Below are 18,459 nucleotides of genomic sequence, written 5' to 3'. Positions count from 1 at the left end.
CGAGTGTGCAACTCAACAATACATCACCTGCACATCACATCGTGGGCCCACAGCCCCGAGCAAAGTATCTTTGTACCCCATTTCCCCGCCCTTTGCCCACCTTTACCTGCCCCTCTCATACTTAATGGTCTCCTCCTAATAACCATGAGATTTTGGTCATTTTATGTACATTCAGTTGATTTTTAAGATCATGCATTTTTCAAAGCATGTCACTAAAAGCCTTTTTACTTTTACTTCTTTTTTTCTGTGCTTAGCAACAAGATTATCTTAAAAACCCAAATCTTTTTGATATAAATATTGGCGGACACTTCCCTTGGGAAGCAAGAGCCTGATTGCATCACAGGAAAGGAAGCATTTGGGTGAAAGTCCCCTTCCCGCTGGCCACCCCGATCGTTAAAGCATTCACTACACGCTGCAGGTGGACATTGGCTTGATCACACTCAGAGGACCTGAGATCTTCCTTCAGAAGCTGACCCCCTAAGTCCTGATCACCAACTTCCTGAAATGAAGTGGGACAGGTTTGAGAACGGGCCTTGCTCTGCAACAGCTCTGTGCAAAGAAGGACTTCCTCCGTCTCCCTACACCACCCTCAGACTCCAGGCAGCCCTTTCATTTTATGACTAGAGACATAATATCGAGCGTGCATTTGCATACTTAATATTAATGCTGCATGACAAATAGGGGCACCACGAAATTAATGAGGACATCCTCCTTTCAGCCCTGAGAAGGAAAACACGCTGTGAGCTGGCGGTCGCCCGCTGTCCTGTAGGTGGCGCTGTGTAGCAAGGAGAGTTGGCGTGACGGTTACTGCGTAGGATCCATAACAGCAAAAAGTGGAAAGGAAAAAAGAAATCACTTTCTTGTCAGAAGTGTCTTCTTGCACCTCCTGCATTTGTTTTCTTTTCCTAACGCCGAACTCTGGTTTGAATCTCCGAGCCCGTGCTCCCTGTACCTCTGTAATCATTACCGTGCATTTTGTTTGGTTCAAAACCCATGTCTGTTCTCTCATATGTACCCCCCAGGTACCAGCTGTGGCTTTATGAGCCCCACAGGTGTTAAGGAATATTTTTTGTCTGTCAATACTGAGTTCGAAGTAATCGTCTCAACTACTCTATCATTTTGTGTTTTTTCAAACTTGAAGCATGGAAGTTAATCTGGACAGTGTTGGGCAAGCTAGAGAGAACAAATACGTAGACATCCTGTCTAAAGATTATTCAGAAATTGGTATTTATTTTTAAATTTAAGAAGAAAAACTTCTGTGAGCTTCTCTCTGTGATAGGCTGTTCAGTCTGGTTTTGTTGGGAGTTAGGCTTTGCCAGATCTGTCCAAATGCTTTGTCATAAATTCAAACAGAAAGCCATGTTTTTCTTTTCTTTTTTTTTTTCATTCCATCACAACATATCATGTTTTACCTACATTCTCATGTGAGTATCATTTTCATATCAAAAACATAAATGTGGAAAGAGTCCCTAAGAATTTTCTCTGATCTTATTTTCTTCCAACCTAAACAGGAGTTAGGTATTGGATTCTGGGAAATAATGGCGTATCTCAGGTAATAACCAATGTCTTTCATGAGAGAGGCGGTAAAGGAATCGAAGCTGTCCAAACACTGCAGCTCCAAATCTTGATCAGAGACTTTATTACTTTTTATGTAATTTTATTCTGTCCGTGTCTGATTCAATTAGAAGTCTTGCCAACAAAGCAGGTTGCAGCATCTGGAGTTTGATCTGCTTTAAGCCTCTGATGGAATCAGGCAAAATGATAGCTTCAAAAAGAGAACACAAACCCTCCAAATCGAGCTCCTCAATTTGATACTTTAACCCTCCATGATTCCTACAGCTGTCACCCTACGTCAACAGCTGGGCATAGTTGCAGGCTGCAAGCTAGCCATGGCAGAACATTTTTGCAATCTTTTAATACTATATATGTTGTCAACAGTGGCTTATTTCCTTTGTCTGCTTTGTAAAAAACAAAACGAAGAAAAACAAAAATACTTCACTACATTCCAGCTTATTAGTTTACTTTATTAAAATAAAGGGGAAAAAAAGAAGAACAAAGTAAACCATTGCAAAAGAAACAACTTAAGATAACCTGTCCTCGCTATTTGAGGTTGTAGCCCCAATGAGTTGCAAGGGATTTATTTTTCTGTCTCCCTGATTTTTTTTTTTTCAAAAATTTTTTTCCAATTTATTAAAACAAACTTTTCCCTTGATTCTGATTGGCTGCTTTCTATCCTCGGGCTCTAATGCCCATTGTACTATATCAGATGTCACTTGCTATGCTCTCCAGGCTGTCTGGACTTGGTGCTTTTGTCTTTCCGAACCACTGTGGATGGTTGCGGGTCTCAGTTCCACGACACAAATGTCCCCCTTCTGGTAAACGTCCTCTTGTGAGCAGAGTCCACACCAGCTGCTGTTACATAGAGCAGGCATCTCATTTCATCCGTTGGTGCCCATCAAAATGCCTTTCCCTGGGACAGGCATTCTTCCACCGGTATTTGGTTAACTTGCAACATACAAGTGACTTTTTATTTCCTGAACTTGGAAAGACGCTCTCAGGAGTGACATTCTTGTTGAGTTAGAGAATACTCACTTCCCTCCCAGAAACAAAGAGCTGACCCCTCTGTTCTTCTGATAACTGACCAGCTCCTTGCACCTTGAAGCTACTGGCTTTTGTGAAAGTTGGTGATATTTGGAGGAAAATGTCACATGTGTAAGTGCATTTTGAGTTAAAAAAATACCAAAAGAAAACATTATACAGCCTGAACTGATGCACAGTAATAGTGATTCTGAATGTTTCTGGGAGCATATTGCATTTGTAAGAATTTCAAATTAAAGTATTCAGGGGCAGCCTCTCAGTTATTTTTCTCTTCTCACTGTTATGAAACAGGCAAGAGTTATTTTTCTCATGTTGCGGATGGGCAAAATGAAGCCAGGCTAAGTGAACAGAAATATAGTGAAAAAAGAGAAAATTGGTGTCTCCTGACTCCAAGCCAGCTGCCTCCAGGACTTTGAAGTTGCTGGCTTCTATGAAAGTTAGTGATATTTGGAGGAAAATGTCACCATTACAGTGTATGATAGCTTCCCCGGGACGAAAGGGAGTCGTCTGTGGCTACCATCAGAGTGCAATGCAGTGATGTGTTTTTGAAAACTCATGTGGGTCTGTGCTAAAAAAAACTCAGCAATTTTCTTTGATTACTCTATGAGTCTGTTAACTGATTACAAAGGGTTCTTAATAATATAGGAGGCTCAAGCCTTCTTGTGAATTTCTTCTAACTGTGCAATCCATTTGAGGGCTTAGTATAAAATAATGTTAAGTGCCTAAAATGAGAATATTGAGCATTTTCAGGCAACACCCATTGTGAGGACGATGGATATTCAATTTTTTTTTTCCTGTGGAGATCAGCATTATATTTAGAAATATATCTCTATATCTATCTATCTATCTATCTATCTATCTATCTATCATCTATCCCTTTTTCCTGATTACAATGAGGTAAAAGTTTAGAATATGCAAAGATACAAACCCAAATCATCTATAATTCTATCAGTATGGTTTAATTATTTTTTCAGATTTTTAAGAAAGCACACATAGAGAATTTTACAAAAGTGGGTTTATGAATCTTTCAATGGCACCCCAAGAAATACCATAACATCGTTTTTATTTTTTTACATCTGAAATGTCAGAGAAAAAGAAAAAGCAAGAAATATGTGTAGAGGCAAAAATAATGTTTATTACTAACAGGGGTTAGGCAGAGCAGGCAGCCTTATATTGTTAGCAGAACAGGCTGCTCACAGGAAACTTCAGGGTCACGCTGATTCCTCACTCAGCTGAAACTGAAGCTTGCCCCCACAAAAAGCCAGCCCAGGGACACCTCACAGCATAGGAAAGAGGACAGTTGAGTCCTCTCAAGAGGAAGTGAAGGGAGCTAACGGAGAATGCCCAGTCATTTCCACCACATTTACCAATTAGTTAACTCACAGAACCAAGAGAAATGTGCGTGCATTCGTCAGCTTCCCCTCACTGGAAGGCCACATCAAGGATGGAGAAATGTGTCCCATGGATAGGGTCACACAATACCCATTAGTTTACATTTTGCCTCCTCCCCTCCATTTAACCAGGACATTTGGTTTATCTCTAGATTCTATGTCAGCTCACTGGACTTGCATGTAAACAAAAGGGTTAGAGGGAAAGGATCCAGTCAATAGGTAACATCTGGGAAACTTTGAGTGCACTCTGGCTTAGCGTGTGTGTATGGACAAGGGACATTATGCTGAGCGCAATAAAGCAGAAAGATACTGTATGATCTCACATGTGTGTGGAATCTAAAAACATAAAACTCATAGAAGCAAACAGTGGAAGGGCAGTTGGGAGGGACTGGGAGGTGTGGAAAGAGAGATGTTAGTCAAAGAGTACAAAGTTTCAGCTCTAAGAACAAGTTCTGAGGATCTAATGTATAGCATGTTGGCTATGGCTAATAATAATGTATTATATACTGGAAATTTTCTAAGAGAGTAGATCTTAAGTGTTCTCATTACACATGTACACACACATGGAAGGTACCTAGGTGAAGTAATGGATGTGTTAAATTGATTATGGTAATCATTTCACAATGTATACATATATATACATATATTAAATCATATTGTATACTTTTAGAAATCATGTTATACAACTCATATATTGAATAATATTTACTCATCAATCATACCTCAACAAAGCTGGAGAAAATAAATAAAATTAATATTTGGCTTTTTGGTACTCAGTTGGAAATGTAGAGAATTAGTGAAAATAAACAAAATCTTGCCTTCATACCTTTACTTGATTTTTGGTAATATGTGTAAGAAATTTACTTCTCTTTTTCTCCCATGAGCCATACATTTATTTAAATTGCTTACTGTGACTCCATAATATGTGAGTGGGCTGTACATTCACACTGTGTCAGTCATGACTAGTTCATCAGATGAACCAAGAATTAATAGTGTATGTAATTGGCTAAACATGGTCTTTGACATATAGTAGTTAATCAAAATTGGAAGTTTCTTTCCATTATTATTATTGTTGTTGTTACTATGTCCAGAGGGAAACACTAGAAAACAAGGAAGAATATCTACACTACTCAACTTCAAGATTTACTGTAAAGCTACTAAATCTATTAGTAGATTTATAATGTTTATCTAGTCAGGACAATGTGGTAGTGGCAAAAGAATAAACAAATAGATCAATGGAATAGAATAAAGATTCAGAAATAGGCCCACGCATATAGTCAACTGATCTTTGACACAGGAGCAAAGACAATACCATAGAGCAAAGATAGTTCCTTCAACAAATGGTGCTGGAACAACTGGACATCCATCCACATATAACAAATGGATCTAGACACAGATCTCTACTCTTCACAAACATTAACTCAACATGGATGACAAACTTAAAAGTAAAATGCAAAACTCAATTTTCATAAGATAATATCGGAGAAAATCTAGATGACCTTAGATTTGGCAATAACTTTTCAGATATAATACCGAGGGCAGGATCCATGAAAGAAAAAATTGGTAAGTTGACATTAAAGTGCAAAACTTCTGCTTGGCAAAAGGCAATGTCAAGAAAATGGAAATACAGGTCACAGACTGGGAAAAACTATTTGCAGAAGACATAGCTGATAAAGAACTGTTGTCCAAATACACACACACACACACACACACACACACAATCACTTAAAAATCAACAATAAGAAAACAAACAGCTTGATTAAAAAATATTCCAGATACCTTCACAGACCTCTCACCAGAGAAGATACACAGATGGCAAATAAGCAGATGAAAAGGTGTTTCACATCATATGTACACTAGGAAATAAATATTAAAGCAAGATACCAATCACTTCACACCTAGTAGAATGGCCAAAATCTGGAAAACCTACATCAAACATGGGTGAGGTTGTGGAGCAACAAGAACTCTCATTTCTTGCTGGTTGATATGCAAAATGGTGCAGCCACTGTGGAAGACCATTTAGTGGTTTTTTATAATACTAACCATACTGTTACATATGATCCGTAACTCATATGAATAACACTCCTTAGTATTTATCTAAAGGAGCTGAACACTTACATAAAAACCTGTACACATATGTATAAAGAACCTTTATTCATAATTGTGAAAATTTGGAAGCAACCAAGATGTCTTTCAGTAGGTAAATGGATAAATAAACCATGGTTCATCCAGAGAGTACAGTATTATTTAGTGCTGAAAAGAAATGTGCTGTCAAGATGTGAAGAGAGGAAACTTAAATGCATGTTACCAAGTTAAAGTGGCCAATCTGAAAAGGCTACATTCTGTATGACTAGAATTAGAGGACATTCTGGGAAACATAAAACTATAATGACAGTAAAAAAATGTCAGTGGTTGTTAGGGGTTAGGGAGGAGAGAGGGATAAATAGGCAAAGCACAAGGGACGTTTAGAGCAGGGAAATTACTGAGTATGATACTGTAATCTGGGATACATGTTATTAATGTGTCCAAATCCATAGACTAGACAACACTAAGTGTAACTATGTACTCTAGGTGATGTTGTCTCAATGTAGGTTCATTAATAGTTACCAATATACCACTCCGGTGGGGAATGTTGACATTCGTGTGGGCTGTGCATGTACAGGGGCAGGGATAGATGGGAAACCTCTGGACCTACTGCTCAATTTTGCTGTGAACCTAAAACTACTCTAAAAATAAAGTCCATTAAAATAATATGGAGAAATCTGTACTTCTGTGCTAAAGTGGGTCATCTAACTCTATATTTGGACTCTAATACAGTGTGTCCGTAAAGTCATGGTGCACTTTTGACCAGTCACAGAAAAGCAACAAAAGACGACAGAAATGTGAAATCTGCACCAAATAAAAGGAAAACTCTCCCAGTTTCATACTTTTCAGTGCAGTTCGATGTGAGCTCATGCACAGATTTTTTAGGGCTCCTTAGGTAGCTATCCCGTATAGCCTCTACAGACTCGTCACTGACTGATGGCCCACCAGAACGGGGTTTCTCCACCAAACTGCCGGTTTCCTTCAACTGCTTATCCCACTGAGTAATGTTATTCCTATGTGGTGGTGCTTTGTTATAAACGTGCCAGTATACACGTTGCACTTTGGTCATGAATTTGAATTTACCGAGCCACAGAACACACTGAACTTTCCTCTGTACCGTCCACATCTCGACTGGCATGGCCGTGAACTGCTCCGCTGTATACACGGTGTTACATCATCATCTGTGCATGCGCACATGCTGCCACATCATCCTACATAAACTGGGAGGGTTTTCCTTTTATTTGGTGCAGATTTCACATTTCTATAATCTTTTGTTGCTTTCCTGTGACCGGTCAAAAGTGCACCATGACTTTAAGGACACACAGTATATAGGCTGTAAACTCAACAGTCTAAAATATATACTCTCAACTCAAAGTAGAAATACATCAGTATTGGCTTAAATAATCAAAAAGGATGTAAAGGAGGAAGTTGGACATTGTGTGACCCATGAAAGATGGCTACACTCTGGCTGTGGGTCAAACGGGGAATAGCATGAACAAAGTTGTAGGTATCTGAGGCTCAGAGAACTTAATTGTGTGTGTTTGATGATATGGTGGCACATCTTAGATTAGGACATTAGTCTAATCCTTGGCTTTCTTCTTTCGGTGGCTTGGAAAGTATATATTGAACATTCAGAGCCATATTGAGAGAATCCAGTTCAATACCTTTATTATTATAATAATTTGGATATCCTCCCTCTGCTCTTTGGACCATCTGTGTTTTCCTGATTTTTTTCTTTTTTTGACAAAGAAAATGGTAAGAATTGAAAAATTAAATCTCAATAGTACTGGCAATGAAAAGAGTTACATCTGTGGGAGTTTTACTTCAAATCTCATGAAGCAATTATGAGTAACCCTTAATTGATGTTCTTATGAACACGTTTGTGATATGGCTAAGTGATAACTCTGGCCTAATCTTTAGGGTTATGTTACACAGCAAATGGTCACTGTAGTTGCCAGGTTGTTTGTGTGTGAGTTAATAATGTATAGGGAGGATACAGTGAAATTTGCTGAAACCGAGAATGTTAGCATCTAAAACTTAACATTTAAAAATGTTGTTTGCTAGGGGCTATATAAATTCTGTGATACACATGGGGACCCATTGCACTTTAACATTTATAATTATTGGTCTGATAAAATGTCAAACCAATCATAATCATTTATATTATATTTATGGATTGTGGTTTCTTGCTGCTTCTGATCATAATAGATGCACCTGTGGAATTCTTTTACCATTTGATACCTGCTTGTGCTACGAGTAATGAAAAGCCATTGTATCACATTGTCCCTGGAGTGAAGAAGTAGTTTCTATTGGGAAAGATCTTGAAGTAGATTTCTGATTCATGAATAGATAGGAAGGTGAAAAGATTCAGTCAGGATTAGGGTTTTAAGTTATGTTAGCCATTATTTCTCCTTCCTTTTGGGAAAATGTAAAACCTAAGACAAAGCTAGAACTTAACTTCTATCCCATTATCAGGGCATCTGTTTTTACATAATAGCTAAACTCAGACCATCAGGGTATAGATTCTGCCTTTTTTTAAACGGGCTTTTCCTTTGAAATTCACTATTATTTAACTTCAAAAAGTTCAATTATTATAATCCTATCTTTTGCCTACACAGCCCACAATTTATAAGACCTGTTAAACAATTTCTTTATTTTGTCCAAGCTTATCATCAAACAGTCCTTGTAACATACTATCTAATTTTTTTTTTTTTTTTTTTTTCATTTTTCTGAAGCTGGAAACAGGGAGAGACAGTCAGACAGACTCCCGCATGCGCCCGACCGGGATCCACCCGGCACGCCCACCAGGGGCGACGCTCTGCCCACCAGGGGGCGATGCTCTGCCCATCCTGGACGTCGCCATGTTGCGACCAGAGCCACTCTAGCGCCTGAGGCAGAGGCCACAGAGCCATCCCCAGCGCCCGGGCCATCTTTGCTCCAATGGAGCCTTGGCTGCGGGAGGGGAAGAGAGAGACAGAGAGGAAAGCGCGGCGGAGGGGTGGAGAAGCAAATGGGTGCTTCTCCTGTGTGCCCTGGCCGGGAATCGAACCCGGGTCCTCCGCACGCTAGGCCGACGCTCTACCGCTGAGCCAACCGGCCAGGGCGTAACATACTATCTAATTTGTAAATAAAAAGGGTTTCCTTTTATCTTATAAAATACTTTGGGCCTAAACTGTGTTTTTTTTTTAAATTAAACACATGTTTTACATTAGTTTTTACATCTCACATGTCTTGGTGGGTGTTCATTTGCTAATGTGGCTTTTCCTCTCTGCTTCAGTGAATTGGACGCTTATGAAATATTTAAACTCAACTTTCTTGGAGTTTTAAAATTTTGCACTTTTAATCATTCAGTTGACTATTTTTCTTTAGATAATGAAGGTATCTATTTCAAGTTTTATGCTATGTTAGTATGACATAATACATCTCACTAATTTCCTAATAAGCACTTTGGTAGTGAATGGTTGACTCCTGGAGAATGTGTTTATTTATGGTTTTCTATAAAAATTTTGCCTCTTTAAGTGTTATAGTTTGGTAAGTACCTGCTCATGGCTCTACCATTTCATAATAACTTTGGGTAAATTTCTGTCATTTATTCTCCATCTCAGACTAACCCAGGGAGGTTGTTTGGAACCAATTATATTCATAACTGATAGCTTGGCTCTGTTTTAGGATGTTTTTTACTTTTCTTTCTTTCTTTTTTTAGCAATAAATGCTTTATTACCCTTGGATGATTTGATGAAGTTTGATTAGACATCAAGGACCTGGTCAAAGAAGGAAGAGTTTCTGTGGGGCTAGAATAGAGTGTGTTACCCAGAAAGCCTCAAGAGAGAGCACAAACTCCTCAGGAACAGGGACTCACCATGTGGGAGGTAAAATCACATGTCACAGCAGAGATACAAGGAGGTGGGAGCGCCTGCTGCATGAACATGTCTGGGGACAGTCAGTCTAGTGCATGTGTTTTACAAGTTCATCTCCGTGTCTAATGCAAGGTTTTAGAAACTATAACCATTCTCCACAGCATACAGTGTCAGCAAAACTACTGCCTGTGAACAGAAGAGAGAATTATTTCAGGGGCTTTGTCTCAGGCCTGTCACCTCACACATGGTTAGTGATTAAGAAAAATTTCTGCATCTTCACTCTAGGAAGGATTTGTGCTAATTTCATTATTTTTCATAGCATTTTTAAAATACTACCCAAGATACCAAGATGGCTGAACATTTAAGTACGTATCTAAAGTCAATTTAGAGGCAACTACTGGGATAACTCAAATGAGTAATATAAGGTTGAGGGAAGAGAGGAAAAGGAGAACAAAGGAGGTGCCCCAACTCCTTGTTTCTCAGGGTAAGGAGCCATGCACACTACCAGACACTCATGAATAAATGCACTGTGGTGATGGTCACCAGTAGCACAAATAAATGTAAGAATGTTGAAATATAAGTTTTCAGATCTGGGAAAAAGAGACCCTACCTTTTCACTCGTAAGTTCTATATCATTTGAATTTATTTATTTATATTTTTCTGAAGTTGGAAACCGGGAGGCAGTCAGACAGACTCCTGCATGTGACTGACTGGGATCCACCCAGCATGCCCACCAGGGGGCAATGCTCTGCTCATCTGGGGCATTGCTCTGTTGCAACCAGGGCCATTCTAGTGCCTGAGGCAGAGGCCATGGAGCCATCCTCAGTGCCCCGGGCCAACTTTGCTCCAATGGAGCCTTGGCTTTGGGAGGGGAAGAGAGAGACAGAGAGGAACCAGAGAGGAAGGAGTGGAGAAGCAGATGGGCGCTTCTCCTGTGTGCCCTGCCCGGGAATCGAACCCGGGACTCCTGCATGCCAGGCCGACGCTCTACCACTGAGCCAACTAGCCAAGGCCTGAATTTATATATTTATTTTTGTATATATCTTATATCTTCAGAAAAAAATACTCTCCTTTGGTATTTTCATGATCTATTCTCATTGTCTATATGTTTTATAATCGTATGCTGCTCTACCCAAATCTAAGATCTCTTACTTACCCCATCTCTCTATAAGAATGAGCTAGCTCGTAGGACCTCCAAAGCATTTTCAATGGGTTGGTGTCCCTGCCAGTCCTTTGTATGGGGCCCTCTCCACTGTGCCTACACTGTCAGTTTGAAGGCTATTGGAGAGAAATAGCTGTTATAGAATATAGTTTCAAAGTTAGAGCCAAAGACTTATATGCCAAACAGGAAGAAGGGACCAGAGTTGTTCAAAGATGGAATGCGTTGCCTTGGGAGGATCCCAAGGGCCCATCACTGGAAGGTTCAGCTTCAGATAGGTGGGGCATTGGCATTGTTTATACAATAGGCAGTGACATAAAACTGTAGCTGAATTTCCATCTTATTTGGTTACAGGACATGTGCAGATGGTCTTCTTCTCTTCCTCTGGCCATGTATTTGCCACAGTCCCACACTTGGCCAGGTCTGTAGTGAAAATGTGTCTTCCTGAGATCCCCTGTTGCACTTAGGTACCTGTTTACTTTTGGAGCTGTGTAGTGATACATCAGCACCGTCTTCCCAAAGCAAAATTCGTTTCAAACGGCAGTATCCTGTCTTTAAAAGTTTCTAGTCATCTTTACAGTCTACGGAAAGCTGAAGTACCTGTGAAGGGCAGCAGGATTTTGGCTACATTTCACACGTTGTTGATCTTATGATGTTCACGCATACACTCCGGGTAGTTTTCTTGTACTTTTCCTTTTCATATGCTTTTAACCTGTCATGTTGCTCTGCTTTCCCCCCAGAGGTGGCTGTGATATTGTTTCGTGTGAGATCATCCTGTTTACAGTTTGATGTTGTGCTGTTAAATCTGGGGCGTGATTAGGGACTTCTTTGGTTGGAGAAAGACATTATTAATATATTGTGACTACTGCCATTCATGAATTCAGATTCACCCATGTAGATTACATCCCTTTTTCTTTTGAAATGAAAAGATGAGGGCTTTTAAAGTAATTCTTTAAGACGGTAGGCACTCTTTAGCAGACTCTGAACTATAACTGCAATAAATATTCATCTAATCTATGGGACTTGCACACGGTTTATCACCATTTCAATTCTGAGCTTTCATTGTCTGCTGCCAGCACTGCCGCTCTGGACTAGCTCTTTGATAGTGACAACAAAAGATCTAGACCCTTTATGTATTTTGTAGTTATGTTTAGGCTTAGTAAATAATCTTATAATATTTATGCATTCATGCATGCTTGTCTCAGGGGATAAGGTAAGCATATCATTTGCTTCAGTTCTTTTCTTGTTTAAATTCTGAAGCTCTTCTTTCTCTTTCTTTCTTTTTTTTTTTATTCCTAAATTCATTTTCCTTAGTATATCCAACTCTCTCTGGCACTCCCGTGAACAGCTGTGGGGGGTGATGGGGCGATGTGTTGAGTGAGCGCAGCCGCACTGGGCGCCTTCCCCCGGAGCGGCTTTATAGGACGCGGAGAAGTACAGTACAGCTCTGCGGCAGATGGACTTTCAAATAGCATTCACCGAGATCTTTCCCTTTCATAACAAGAAACGGGAGCTATCTACCCTACTTAGTATGCTGACATTTCACAGTTGATATCCTCATGTATTTTCCTTTTCACTTGATGGGCAGGGATGGGAATTGAGGTGCCCTTTTCAAACAAAACATGCTTTTTCTTTCATTTAGCATCTATGACTGTTGACTACAACAAATCTATTTGTCCGGCTCCTACTTGTTTTCTAAATTCCTGCGTTGTGCGCATAATGCAGTGGCTACCAAATGTTGGAAATAGGCTAAATCCGTCTTCCAGAGTTCATTACCAGTCTGGCTCAACAATTGCTATATTCAAGTGTATATTTAGTTTATAAATTGCTGAGAAAGTAAGTTTTATGCCGTCTTCCAATTCTCTTTTTCTCCACTAGTGTGACTACTTGTGTTTTATTGATTTAGAAATGCCACGGAAATTGGTGCTAAAAAATCTTTTGAACAGTCAGATGACACCAGATACAGTGTTTAAACAATCTGGACAGTGAAAAGCATTCTCTAGTTTAACTTAGGTCCTATGTTTTGAGCTGATTTTTACTTCATACCCTGGAATAATTAGATGACCAACCAGTTTTCCCAAATGAAAACAGAAGTTTTGCTAGAAAGAAAAGGAATGGCACCTCCGTCTTAAGTTTCTTTATAAAAGGCAGTTTCATGTATCAAAAGCTTTCAGAAAGAATATCCCGTGCTTGGTCTCAGTCCCGCAGTCAATTTGGTTATGGAAAATTTAATACAGTCTGTGTGAGGTGTCTGGAGATAAGTAAATGTGTGGTTTCCTCTTGGGTAACTCCAAATTGTTTTCTTTAAAGTTGTGATTTAGCAGGTAATCCTCTAGGTGAGCCTTGACGGTCTGGCCTGACTGGAGGGCCAGGCCCTCCGCAAGCAGCAGGTGGATGGCTGGCTGCCTCATCATATCCAGATCGAGGGCTAGCTGAAAGTGACGTGTGAGTGTTTACGATGAATTTTGGTGTGGGTTCATTCAGATGAAAATGTAGGCACTAGCGGTCAGAAGTTTTGAAGGGGTATAAGACCCATTTGTGAGCAGTAGTTTCTAACATTTTACTTGTATAGATGTAAGCCTTGGTGCCTCCTCTCCTGCTTATTTGAAGGGGAGACCAATGCTTATGGAAGATTTAAGGTTAAGTTATAGACACAGAAAGTTTTGTCCTCTGAGGTACAGAGAAGGGTTCGAAATCAATGGCCCTGACTATGTTGTGGTCATAGAAGGGGGATTTATTAGAAGTGATGAGATGCAGCAGGAGCAGGTTATTACTTATGAGGGCAACTAACAGCTTTAGGGTCGGGATTACATACCCAGATGCTGGGCCAACTGCTTTGTTTGTAGAATCACATTTTGTCCTTTTAGCCCTATAGAGCGGGAACTAGTATTTCTCCTGTTATACAGGTGAGAGAGCTGAGATGCAGAAAGATAATTGTAGAGGGAAGAATGGTGGCTTCCCCAAATATGCCCACCTCCGAATCCCTGGAACCTGTGAATATGTTATCTCACTTGGCAGATGGAACTTTTTTGGATGCGACGACTATTAAAGACCTTGAGACAAGGGCGAGCACGTCTCCTGGCTTTAGTCAAAGGTACAGATATGATGGTGGAAAAAGTCAGAGAGATACAACATTATGACTTTGAAGATGGACTAGGAGGCCGTGAGCCAAGGAATACAGGTGCCGTCCAGAAACTGGAAAAGGCAAGGAGACAGATTTTTCCACAGAGACTTCAGAAAGTGTCTTAGTCTGACTGGAGTGTTACTACAAAATGCCACAGACTGGGTGGCTTATAAAGAACAGAAATGTGTTTCTCACAGCTGTGAAGGCGGGAAGTCCATGACCAGGTGTCAGTGTGGCTGGGTGAGGGCCCTCCTCTAGGCGACGGATTTCTTGTATCGTCGTATGGCAGAGTGTCTAGGGATTTGTGTGGGGTCTCTCTAGGAACACTAGTCCTATTTATGAGGGCTCCACACTTATGACCTAAGCATCTCCCAAAGGCCCTGGCTTCTAATTGCATTGAATTGGGCATTATAATTTCAATGTGTCAATTTGTGGAGGGCACAAATATTCAAACCAAAGCAGGAAGGAACAGAGCATTGCAAACATCTTAATTTTAGCCCAATGAGATCCATGTCAGATGTCTGACCCCCCAGAACTGTACAATCATAAATTTGTGTTGTTATAAACCACTGCATTTATGGTAATTTGTTATAACAACAACAGAAAATTAAGATAATAGTGGCATTTTATCCAAAGAAAGTCAGAAAGCCTCAGCATCCCTAGCAGGGATGACAGTAAACACCTAGAAGATATTTACCTCTTGAAGGCAGTGAATAAAAACTGGAAGAAGATGCGGGCGGAGGGGGCGGGGCGTGGGGGCATGCGGACTGAGGTGACCGGGCGCATTGCTGAGCTTGGGTGGAACCTGGCGCCTGTGGACTCGCTGCTCGCTGCTGCTGCAGTCCCCGAGCAGGCGCGGCATGTCCAGTGACCCGTTCGTCGCCAGTGACCGCCCAAGGACCCCCTGAGGCACCTGCGCACGCGCGAGGAGCGCGGCCCGTCGTGGGAGCCCAGGGGCCCGAACACGGTGTACCTGCAGGTGGTGGCGGCCGGGGGGGCCGGGACGCGGGCGCAGCGCTCTACGTCTTCTCCGAGTATAATCGGTATCTGTTCAACTGTGGGGAAGGTGTGCAGCGACTCATGCAGGAGCACAAGCTGAAGGTGTCTTGTTTGGACAACATCTTCCTGACCCGAATGCACTAGAGTAATGTTGGGGGGTTGTGTGGAATGATCCTGACGTTGAAGGAAACCGGGCTTCCAAAGTGTGTACTTTCTGGACCTCCCCAACTGGAAAAATACCTAGAAGCTATCAAAATATTTTCTGGGCCACTGAAAGGAATAGACCTGGCCGTGCGGCCGCACTCCGCGCCGGAGTACAAGGATGAGACCATGACAGTCTTCCAGGTCCCCATTTACAGTGAACAGAAGTATGGTGACCGCCAGCCACCGCGGAGTCCAGACCGGCTCAGCCCGGAGCCATCTTCGGACTCCCCGTCCCCCGACAGGGAGTAGCGCCTTCCGGATGACACGGTAACTGCTGGTACAAACAGCCTTGTCCGCGCGTGGATCTGTGCCTTGTCTTGCCGAGTGACCACTGGCTGGGGACCTGAATTAAAATTCCAAGGACCTGGACTGCTTCAGGGTTTTGTTGTCTGGTGCTGGGCCAGGCTCGCTGGGTCCCCCATTCTGCCTCGAGGTTGTGTCTGTCTGACGGCTGAGAAGGGGCTGACCACCTCCGTCACCTGGGCCAGGATGGAGCACGGATGCCGTGTATGTCCTAGAATGCCACCTGCACTGCGGCTCGCTTCCCTCTTCTCTTCCTGCCCTCTGTCGGCACCTGTGTGCCCCGGCCGGGAATCGAACCCGGGACTTCCACACACCAGGCCGACACTCTGACACTGAGCCAACCGGCCAGGGCCACATTGTATTAAATTTATAAGGGATTCATGTTGGGAAATAAAGCACTGCCTTTTTTAGATAAAAAAAAAACAAAAAAAAAAAACTGGAAGAGAAAACTGCTATTTCAAATGTGAAGGCAGCATTTCAGGACAACAAGGAACATGAAAAAGCAAAGAAACATGACAGCACCAAAGGATCACAATGATTATCTAGCAACTGACCTCAAAGATATGAAACTAGAAATCTAGCACAGGAGGAAAACTGTAAAACTCACAAGTAATTGGAGATTAAACAAAGCACTCATGAACAACAACAACAAAGTTTGTCAAAGCTGAAATTTTAAAAAATATATTATGTACCCTGATTGATCAATGTCACCCCATTAAAATTAATAATAAAGGAAAAATATATTGAAATAAATAAAAAAGGAAAAACAATATAAAAACTTATGGTATGCATCAAAAGCAATTCTAAGAGTTCATAGTGATAAACATCTTACATTAATAAAAAAGAAACATCTCAAATTACTTAACATTACACCTCAAGGAACAACAAATTGAGCTGAAACTTAGCAGAAGGAAGGAAGTATCAAAGAAGAGAGTATAAATAAATAAAATAGAGACCAGAAAAACAATTTAAAAGTTCAAAGAAACTAACAGCTGTTTTTTTATAATAAGATAAGCAAAACCAACAAATATTTGACTAGATTACAAAGAGAGAAGACTCAAATAAAATTAGAAATGAGCAAGGAGCCATTACAACTGATAGCGCAAAAGTACAAAGAATCATGAGACTACTGTGATCAATTATATACCAACAGATTGGATAAGCTAGGAGAAAAAAGTAAATCCCAAAACATATTACTAATACTGAATCTGAAGAAATAGAACATTTAAACAGACCAATAATGAGTAAAGAAATTGAATCAATAATCAAAACCTTCCCAACAAGGAATATATTCAGACCAGATGGCTTTATTGATGAATTTGACTTAGCATTTAAAGAATTAATGCCAAACCTTCTCAAACTCCTTCCAAAACCTGAAGAAAATAAAACACTCCTAACTCATTTTGTGAAGCCAGCATTCCCCTGACATCATAACCAGTAAGAAGAACACTTGAAGAAAATTCCAGGCCAATATTCCTAGTGAACATAAATGCAAAAATTCTCAACAAAAATATTAGCAAACTAACTTGAAGAGCCCATTAAAAGGATTATACATTATGATCAAACGGGATTAATCTCTGGGATACAAGGATAGTGAAACATATACAAATCAGTAAATATGCTACATCTCATTAATAGAATAAAACTGAAAAATGATATGATTGTGTCAATAAGTGTAGAAAAAGCATTTGAGATAATACAACGTTCTTTTATGATAAAAACTGTCAACAAATTGGATATAAAAAAAACTTAACTAGCATAAAAAGGCACATATGACAAGCTCACTGATAACATCATTCTCAGTGGTGAAAAGCTGAAATATTTTTTTCTTTAAGATTTGGAGCAAGACCAGAATGCTCATTCTTACCACTCCAATTTAATATAGTACTGGAAGTCCTAGACCAAGCAATCAGGCAAGAAAAAGAAATAAAAGGCATTCAAGTCAGGAAGAAATAAGTAGAATTATTTCTGCTGGCAGATGACATGACCTTATAGTCAAAAAAATCTAAAAACTGAAATAAATAAAAAACACCAAAAAGTGTTAGGACTAATAAATAAATTCACAAGAGTTGTAGGATTGAAAATCAACATACAACAATCAGTTTCTTTACTTTACACTAATGAACTAAAAAAAAAAAAAAACCAATCTCATTTAAAATTACTCAAAAGCAATAAAATACTTAGAAATTTAACCAAAGAGGTAAAATATCTGTCCACGGAAGGCCATAAGACACCAATGAAAGAAATTGCAGAAGACACAAATAAATGAAAAGATATCTCATGTTCATCAATCGGAAGAATTAATATTGTTAAAATGTTCATACTGCCCAGAGTGCTTTACAGATACAATACATTCCCTGTGAAAATTATAGTGGCATTTTTCAGAAAAATAGGAAAAAATCCTAAATTTATAGTATATGAAATCGGAAAAGACCCCAAACAGCCAAAGCACTCCTGAGAATAAAGAACAAAGTTGGAGCCATATGATGATTTCAAACTAGATTACAAAGCTATAGTAATCAAAGCAGTGCAAAACTAGAATAAAAATATACATTTAGGACACTGAAATAGAATCAAAAGCCTAGAAATAAACCCTCACATATTTAGTCAATTAATATTTGACAAGGGAGGCAGAAGTACTCAGTGGAAAAAGGCTAGTCTCTTAATTAATTGGTATTGTGTAAACTGGCTAGTCACATGCAGAAGAATGAAATTAGACCCTTATTCTACATCAACCAA

The 18,459-nt window shown here is 40.0% G+C and overlaps 1 pseudogene; it reads left to right on the top strand.

Moving 5' to 3' along the window:
• Positions 1 to 1,142: 1,142 nt before the first annotated feature.
• Positions 1,143 to 15,673, top strand: LOC136398529 (zinc phosphodiesterase ELAC protein 2-like; annotated as a pseudogene).
• Positions 15,674 to 18,459: the final 2,786 nt, after the last annotated feature.

The sequence above is a fragment of the Saccopteryx leptura genome, chromosome 3, assembly GCF_036850995.1.
Source record: "Saccopteryx leptura isolate mSacLep1 chromosome 3, mSacLep1_pri_phased_curated, whole genome shotgun sequence".
NCBI classification, from domain to species: Eukaryota; Metazoa; Chordata; class Mammalia; order Chiroptera; family Emballonuridae; genus Saccopteryx; species Saccopteryx leptura.
Note: the sequence above shows the minus strand (reverse complement) of the source record. Positions and strands in the feature narration are given on the sequence as shown.